Source organism: Gekko japonicus, unplaced genomic scaffold (genome assembly GCF_001447785.1).
Source record: "Gekko japonicus isolate JY-2015 unplaced genomic scaffold, Gekko_japonicus_V1.1 scaffold3001, whole genome shotgun sequence".
Taxonomy (NCBI): domain Eukaryota; kingdom Metazoa; phylum Chordata; class Lepidosauria; order Squamata; family Gekkonidae; genus Gekko; species Gekko japonicus.
This window is the reverse complement of record NW_015174358.1, coordinates 165185-174635: the sequence shown is the minus strand read 5'-3', so window position 1 is coordinate 174635 and position 9451 is coordinate 165185.

The following is a 9451-nucleotide window of genomic DNA, read 5'->3' as shown; positions in this document are numbered from 1 at the left end:
TTAATAAGGCATATTTGGGGGGTTGATTTTAATGGGTCCATCATGTAACTTTATCATATATGTTTTAAATCGTTTGCTGACTTGGTGGCCCTTTTGAGGGCAGAAAGGTGGAATATAAATGTATTACCAGCACATACTGGCTATGCAGAATGGCTACATCTATGAGAATTTTTATGGTCTGAGCACTCTCACAAAATACTATTGAGGTCCTTCTAAAATATATCTGGATTTATTATACGTTAATATTATAGCAATCTTAGAATAATTGGAAAATCACAGGAAAGTGACAAGGATATGGTCATACGAAGATCCTGCTGACAAGTTAATAGACGGCATTGTGATATATGTGTCTGCACTCACAGTTTGTATTAATGTTTATACAGTAATCTTGAGACATAATGGGTTTATTTATGTATACTTGACTTATCTTTTAATAAAATAAAAAATTATTAAACATAACACAGGCTGGGACTTACACAACTACACAAACATAAATGGTTTATAGCCAAAGCACACGTAGCAAAAACCTAGCACACAGCAATATTCCAATTTGGGGAAGGATTCTGACACCAGTTATAGGGCAAGTTATAAGGTCCAAAAACATTTTCGCTCCAGGCTTGAAAAGAGGGGAGGAGCCAAGGAGGGGTGCAGGTATGTAACCTGGATGGGCAAGGAGGGAGAAGGTGGTGGTTCAGCATGTTGGAAATAATTCCCAATAATTCCATGCAACCTGGATAGCCCAGGCTAGCCTGATCTCGTCAGACCTGGGAAGCTAAGCAGGGTCAACCCTGGTTAGTATTTGGATGGAAAACTACCAAGGAATACCAGGGACATGACGCGGAGGCAGGCAATGGCAAACCACCTCTGAATGTCTCTCGCCTTGAAAACCTTGTGGGGTAGATAACAGAAGGGAAGTTTCCAGGGAGGGAAGATGGGGTGTTAAGAGGGAGTCTTGGCCTAATCAGTAAAGTCCTTTGGTGGGTGAGTCAAACACACCAGTTTGGTGTCGTGGTTAAGTGCACAGACTCTAATCTGGGAGAACTAGGTTTGATCCCCCACTCCTCCACTTGCACCTGCTGGATGACCTTGGGCAAGCCATAGTTCTGGCACAGCTGTTCTCGAAAAAGAGCCGTTTCTGTCAGAGCTCTCTCAGCCCCACCTCCCTCACAGGGTGTCTGTTGTGGGGAGGGGAAAGGAAAGGAGTTTGTAAGCCACTCTGAGACACCTTTGGGTAGTGAAGGGCGGGGTATGAATCCAATCTCTTCTTCTCTTCTACTTCTAAATTGAATTATTGGGAGAGCAGTCTAAGGCAGGAAATGAGCTGGAGGCCTCTGTATATGGGCACTGAGCCAGAGTTTGGGGAGCTGTATTCTTATACTCAGTATACTGAACATTGGTCCATCACGGTCAGTACTGGCAAGTGGCTCCCTGGGGTTTCAGCTAATGTTTCACACTGCTTACTACCTTTTACCTGGAGATGCTGGAGAGCTAACCCGGGACCTTCTCCATGTAAAGCAGATTCTCTGTACAGAACCCACAGGCCCTCCCCTGTGGTTAAAGGCATACTGAGATGTCATGCAATTCCCAAGGTTGGTGAAAACTGGGGATTCTCCAAGCCCTTGGGCTGACATTGGAATGTTCTAGAAAGCAACAAGACTGCTTTCCAAGCTTTTTTGAAGTCAGTGCAAGGTCTAGAATATTCCTTCCTTTCCTCTAGATTGAGAAGGACTGGGGCTTTTGCCAGAAAAAAAATGTCCTTGCTGGTGGTGATCTGTCTTCTGTTTACTATACAAGTCATGCTACTGTGACGTGTGGCTATGAGTAGTGTTGTGTCGTTAGACATTCTGAGATTTTTTTGGGGGGGGTATACTTTATAGAGGTGCAGACAATATTCTTCTCTAAGTAGCACTGGATATAAAAATATTAATATCCTTTTTTAGCTTCATAATCGGAAGAAGCAATTCTTTTAATATCAGATCACTTTGGAGTGAGAGTTTGCTCTAAAGTTGGTGTGCTGATCCGCTGAGGTTATAACCAGTCATTATTAATGATGTTGACTGATAGCTTAAGAAAGCTGTATGTGAAGTATCCTGCCCCAAGATTTCATCTGCAGCGTCTACTACACCCTCTGACTCCACATTTGCTTAATACAATGAAGGGTAATAGCTGTGTAGCTGCATTGTAAGATTTCTGAAGTAACTTGAATTCTGCTGCTGTAAACAGGTTAGCATTATCAGTCATTAAGATATACTATGTGGAAAAAAATTAACAAACTGCTCTTCCTGTATGCAACGTTCCTCAAAGAGAGTATCTCAGTATAGCTAAACAGATAGTAGAAGAAAACCAGCAAGTTGCATGGAAAAGCCTAGCAGCTGATCTGTTAGGACAAAAAGTGAAGTGATTAAGGGTATTGTGTGAAAAACAATATATTTTTGCTATTTCTTATGCAGTAAATACAGGATTTCTCCTTTATATCATTTTCAGTGGTTGGCCACCATACCATCCATTCAGCATGGGCATTTGGTCAGACTTTGGTATGTGTGTGGATCAGGCTTAGGACTTCTTAATCGTCGTTTGTGGTACAACAGTAAAGTTCACTTCGTAAAATCATGGATCATTGTGAGTGATCTTATGAAGCCGGTTATTGGATGCTGGTGAAGCTGCATGCGCTATATCAACAAAACTTGACTTCCATTAGCTCAGGGGTCTCTGACCTAGAGCTCAACTGTAGCTCAGTAGAGAACCAAATATGGGTCTTTAAAAAGACATGAAATGAAACCTTTAAGTTAAGGTATACTGGTGAACGGCAGTGCTCTAAATGATGTTAGTGTCAAGCAGCATTCGGCTCTTCCCAGATAGTTTAATTTTAGTCCAGTTTTAATTCAGATTTAGAACTGAGGTGAGCATTCTGTCATGCTCTTCCATTTAAGTGCTACAGATAAGTCATCCACGAAGACACTGACTCAGATTTCTGAGGACCTTGCTCTGAAATACTTGAAATTCCAGTGGCAGACCTCTGAACTGGTGCGATAAACATTGGCACTATTGGTCTGTCAAAGAAATTTACCAGAAACTGTTTGAGACATCCAATCCAGTGGATACTTTGGCACCCATAGCACATATTTTCCCTGACAACAACTTTGGCCTCAGTCACACGGCAAAGTTGCCGCGAGAGAGGCACGGGAATCCCGTGGATTTTCCGGGCGCGATCACACCCCAACATCTGGGAAGCACAGTGCTCCCGTGGTGAACCCGTGGCTCCCTGCCGAAGGCGCGGATTAAAAAACTAGTACTTACGAGGTACTAGTTTCTGGAAACCGTGGGCCAAGGGCGGGCGTCTGATCACATTTCCGGTGGACTTACATGGCATCCGGCGCCCGCCGCTGTTCGTCGGACACAAGGGGGTTTTTTTGGTCTCCCAAGTCTCCGCAGGTTGCGCAACAGCGCCCAACAGGGCATGCGCACAAAGAGCGATTGCTAGTGCGATCACGCGGCGTGGCTTCTGTGCCGCGCTGCAGGATACCCGTCTGGTCGGCATCTCCCCCCTAACCACGGGACCTCAACCGGGACGTGTGCTTGGGCGGCCGCGCGTTAGTTTCCTCTGGTGCAATTAGCCACGCCTCTCCCCCGCGATATCTAGCCCATGTGCCTGGGGCCTTTATTAAGCTTTGGGAGGTATACACAGATACTGATGATGGGGACCGTTTGCAGAACTCAGCAGTTTCCTTAAGTATGCCATGTTTCTTCATCTTTTCTAGCTCCATTTCTATTTTGTACACTCATGAGATGGGAAATCCTGGTTTTTGCAGGTGAGGCATCGTATTATTCACATAGGCTGCGGTCACACACACTGAATAATCCACTTTCAATCCACTTGCTTTTTAAAAAAAAATTCTGGAAATATACACTTTATAAGTTGTTTTTTGTATTAACCAAGGTCAGAAGGTGGAATGGGCCAATGCAAAGTAAACTGGAAAAATCCAGTTGGAAAGTGGATTATGTAGTGTGTGTGATCGCAGCCATAGAGACTGAACAGTGGAGGGGCTAAAAGACATCTTTCTTTCATGCCTTACAAGACAAAGATGCGCCAGAGAGCTGCCCTTCTAATCCACAATGGATCTGCGCGTTTATATTCTCATATAGTTTATATATTAACCAAAGAAGTATGTTTTCTATTGATGTTTTAGCCAGGTTTACCCAGTTCTCATGGGACTGAATCAAGTGCTGCATAAAGATGACCAGTGGGGGAGAAGAATATTTGTCGTCTAGATGATACAATACAAGACAGTGGTCAAGAAGAGCTGGCACACCTAAATCCTGCTTGTTCAGAATATAATAAAAATCTGATTCTGTCCCATTTAAATGCTTGCAATAGAGGAAAATTACATACACCTTACCTATTATTAAGAGCAAGCTTATGGGCTGGTAACATGCTGGGTTGCTCTTAGCCCCCTTTTTATTATCACATGTCTCCAAACTGGAGAAATCATTCCCGAAACATTGATTTGCGTCATCCAGTTTGTGACCTCTCATCTGCTTTATACAGTTTGAGAATTATTTGTAAAAAAAATTCTGGAAATATACACTTTATAAGTTGTTTTTTGTATTAACCAAGGTCAGAAGGTGGAATGGGCCAATGCAAAGTAAACTGGAAAAATCCAGTTGGAAAGTGGATTGAAAGTAGATTATGTTGTGTGTGTCATCGCAGCCATAGAGACTGAACAGTGGAGGGGCTAAAAGACATCTTTCTTTCATGCCTTACAAGACAAAGATGCGGCCAGAGAGCTGCCCTTCTAATCCACAATGGATCTGCGCATTTATATTCTCATATAGTTTATATATTAACCAAAGAAGTATGTTTTCTATTGATGTTTTAGCCAGGTTTACCCAGTTCTCATGGGACTGAATCAAGTGCTGCATAAAGATGACCAGTGGGGGAGAAGAATATTTGTCGTCTAGATGATACAATACAAGACAGTGGTCAAGAAGAGCTGGCACACCTAAATCCTGCTTGTTCAGAATATAATAAAAATCTGATTCTGTCCCATTTAAATGCTTGCAATAGAGGAAAATTACATACACCTTACCTATTATTAAGAGCAAGCTTATGGGCTGGTAACATGCTGGGTTGCTCTTAGCCCCCTTTTTATTACCACATGTCTCCAAACTGGAGAAATCATTCCCGAAACATTGACTTGCGTCATCCAGTTTGTGACTTCTCATCTCATACACCATGAACGCAAACAGCTTCTCTTCCTATCTTGTTCATGTGCTGAAGTGCCCAGTGTCATCTTGATGACCTTCTGGACTTTGTGGAACAATCTCTGCTTTATACAGTTTGAGAATTATTTGGGATTTTTAACCAGTCTTCTGAGACAACTGTTACACTCATCCGTGGTTTCATCTTGAAGCAACAGTCATCCCACTAATTGATAGGTTTATCCTTTATGCATGTTCAGTGTCTTTACAAACAACAGAGTAAGAAAAAAAATGACTTTCCACGTCCATGGTCATCATTTCTGTATGATACTTTGTAGCAAGCACCTCTAGTGTTATAGCTCTATTAATGTCTTATGTATGCAGAAAGGGTGTACCTTTTTATTAGTATCTGACTCTCTTGCCACCCCTGTGGTTTTGTGAACGATTGAGTCTTTTATTAGCTATGTTCTGTCAGATAACGCTTTGCCTACAATTCCAATGTCTATTTTGTCACTAAGATGTTCATCTTTTCCGCAAGCAAACTCACAATGCTCCATGAGTTCATTAATGAGTTCAGACTTTTTGAAATGTCTGTGCAATTTCTCCAGCCTCCCGAGGCCCTCATAAAACACACTCCACTTTGGAATCAAGTGGGTGTCAAATTCGGCAAGGATGGCCTCGTATTGGTACTTGTGGGCCTTTTCAATAGAGGTGAAGGATATATAGAAATGGCTGGCTTTGTTTCCCCTAGCAACAGGGAGTGAAGTTAGTATTGCACTATTCCTTCTTTCTTTGGAGCTTAGTGGGCAGCTGAAAGCAAACAAACCTTTTCTTTCCACTCAGGTCATCTTGTAGAATTATTAAAGCTGAAGATGTCTGGGGCATGAAACAGAGCTCTTCATTCAAGAATATGTGGGCCTAAATCTTGGAACATCCTTCAGGCTGGTAGGCGTATTCTTTATTGTCTTAAAAGGAAATATAGGACAGCAGTAGACTCCCCACTCCTCTCTAACAGCAACCACACTTATGTGTTTTGCTTCAGAATAGTTTTTCACACAAATGATTACGCAATAATACGTACAGTCGTTTTGCAGCACTGTGAATCAGCAACATATACTCCACATTCAACCTACTGCTACAATCATCTCATGAACTTAGGGTTGTCCAAAGACGCACCTAAGTGAGATAAATATTTTTTTTGTTGGATAGCATCAAGTTTTGCTCTAGAGTTTCCCTTGTTAGTCGTACGTTTTCCTAGCTCAGCACAGCAGTGTTTATTTGTGCTGTTCTTACAACACAGAGAAATAACAAGTTTGCTAAAACATGACTACCCGCTGTTATTGATGAGAGGGAAGGCAGCATGGTATAGCCCGATCTCGTCAGGTCTCAGAGGCAAAGCAGGGTCAGTGCCTGGAAGGGAGACCACCAAGGAAGACTCTGCAGAGGAAGGCCATGGCAAGCCACCTCTGCTTCTCCCTTGCCTTGAAAGCCCCTGGCTGGGGTCACCTTAAGTCTTGGATGGGAGACCACCAAGGAAGACTCTGCAGAGGAAGGCAAGGACAAACCACCTCTGCTTCTCCCTTGCCTTGAAAGTCCCTCGCCGGGGTCACCTTAAGTCAGTTGTGACTTGACAACACCTTATGCACACGCACACAATCGTTCGTACAAGATGCAAAATACGTTGGATACAGAAAACCTCCTCAGGCTGTGGCCACATGGGCTAGTCGAAGCGGAGGGAGGCTATTCCCTCCGGAGGCATTTGACACGCAGTTGCGAGATCACACATTCCTTTGACTCTGCAGGCTCAGCCCGTCACTGTGTGATCAGACACAACCGCGGGTGAGTCATTTTTCCTTTTGCCATTTGTTTCCCGTGCACTTAAGCGAGGAATCAAAGAATTGCGCCTCCGCACTGAGGGCTCCCTGTGGAGTTTGTGATGATGCACATACTGTGAAGGGGGGGGGAAACAACAACACAGAGTTGGGATGATGGCCTGATCAGACAGGGGAAAGTCCATCCGTGGCCCATCGCAACCCAGTGTCTTTTAACTCTGTTTCTGTGGCGGAGCAGAATGGGTTGCCGACGGCTGCAGGACACTTCCCAGATGTTGTTGTCTGATCATGCCCTTCAAATCCGCCCGGCATTCGCACCTACGTCGGGTCGAATTGTGTGTATGATCGCAGCCTTAATGTAGCTTAAATGGTAAATGTTCAGATGACCAACATCCAGTATGATATTCAAGTAGACCCACTGTTAAATGCTAGGAAGTTTTAATGTCAAAGTGGCAGTAACTATTCCCGTGGAGGCACCTTGGCTGCTGGACGGTGAAGTCTCAGGTATTTAGCATCAATCAATACGGATTATGCAGCTGAGCCATCGTTTCCTTTCCCAGTTCTTTTTCAAAGCTTTTTTCAGAAGTTTGGGTACATAATGATGTGTAAGATTCAGCCAAAATTTAGCATTTTTAGAGACCACCATTTTTTTAATGGGAGAGTTACATTTGTGCTTCGCTTTTGTGGTTATTGGGCCCTCTGCCTTGTATCACAAACATACTCCAAATAGATTATACTTCAAGGTGTCTTTTTACCTCAGTGCTGATAGTCCAGCATCCAATTATATGTTCTACTGCTGTCGCTCAGAATGTATGATTAAGAAGCTGCAACCCTGTGGAGACTTAAGCGAGAGTAAGTGCTGTGGACTCAAGTATAAGATCATGCTCTTAGGTTACCCTTTTCCATGAGACGTGTTAGCATTGGCAATTTAATTGACTTGGTGCAGGGGTCCCCAATCTTTTTGAGCCTGTGAATGCTTTTGGAATTCTAACATGGCGTGGTGGGCACAGCCACAAAATGGCTGCTGCAAAATGGCTGCCGCAGCTCACCTTCAGCCGCGCGGTGAAGATCCTTGTGCTGTGGTAGCAACTGCTAAAGCAACGTTTTTAAAAACCTGCACAGCCCATCAAATCTCCAGTGGCCAATCAGAAGCCTTGTTCTTCAACAGTCCCACTGGTTCTGCCCACTTTCTAAAACCACTTGGCAGGTACCAGGAAAGTTTTTGGCATCTACAGGCATCACATTAGGAACCTCTGACTTAGTGTGATCATTTCCTTCTCCCTCTTCCTTAAAAAAAGGGAAACAAAACTTTCCCAAGCAAGTAGATCATATAGCTTTTCATATTAAAGAAAATAATTCATAAGGACCCATTTAATCTTAAATGAAAACCTGCCTTTCCCCCCCCTCCCTCCCCTGTCCTTTTAACATTATTTCATTCCTTTGGTGGCAAGTGAGAGAAAGGCCCTTTACAAAATCCCCTCTGAATGTGATCTATGATTAATTTTTTATCCAAAGGAAGAATACCATCTACGTAATTCTATCTGGCCTTCAGTGCAGAATAAAATTATCAAGAGTTTGGTGATATCACTCAAACAGGAAAAAAACTATTGAGGAATGTTAAGGAGATAGCTGCACTTTGAGTTTGCTGCAAGCTCTTTATTTGTGCACGATTCCCATGAAATTACAGCTTTGACATACAAATTATTATTATTTCATAGAGACGGCCGCTCTGGGATTATACAAGTTATGTGTGGGTTTTCTTTTCTTGTGATGTAAAATGCTGACCACATGGGAAAACATTTTCACTCATTACACTCATGACTGACTCCCAACAGAATGCCTGCTGGTAATTTTGCTCCTCCTCCTCCAAAACGCAAACATCAAACATTTAATGCTGTATTTACAAAGCTACGATCACTCCAGTAGTCACTTTGGTTTGCTGATCAGTGCAACACTACTCTTGGGGGGGGGGGAGAAATTCTATATTATGGGTAGAAGTCTCTTGTTTTTTTCTAAATCAAGTATTCAGTAAACATCGGCATGCCCAGAGACATTTTTATCAGGCTATGTATTTATAATCCATGCAATTTTGTGGGCTTTGGTTTTAGAAAAGAAGAATCCATTGAAGTCTGTATTGGAGAGGGAATGGATGTAATTTGGGCAAGATAACACGACAGCTCTGCCTCTTTGAGGAGGACGGGCAAAAAGGCAGTCATTCTCTTGGGGCGGAGGATGAGAAACAGGAGCTATGAGAAATAGTTGCTGGAGTCTGATATGAGGAAAGAAGGTGACAAAGATGGGTCTTGAAAGAAGACATTTTGGCCCCTGCCACACTGGGGGGGGGGGGAGCACGGCCAAAGTGCGGGTTTTTAGAGCCGCACCAAAAGAGACAAACGGCGGCGGGGTCCGATCGACACCCT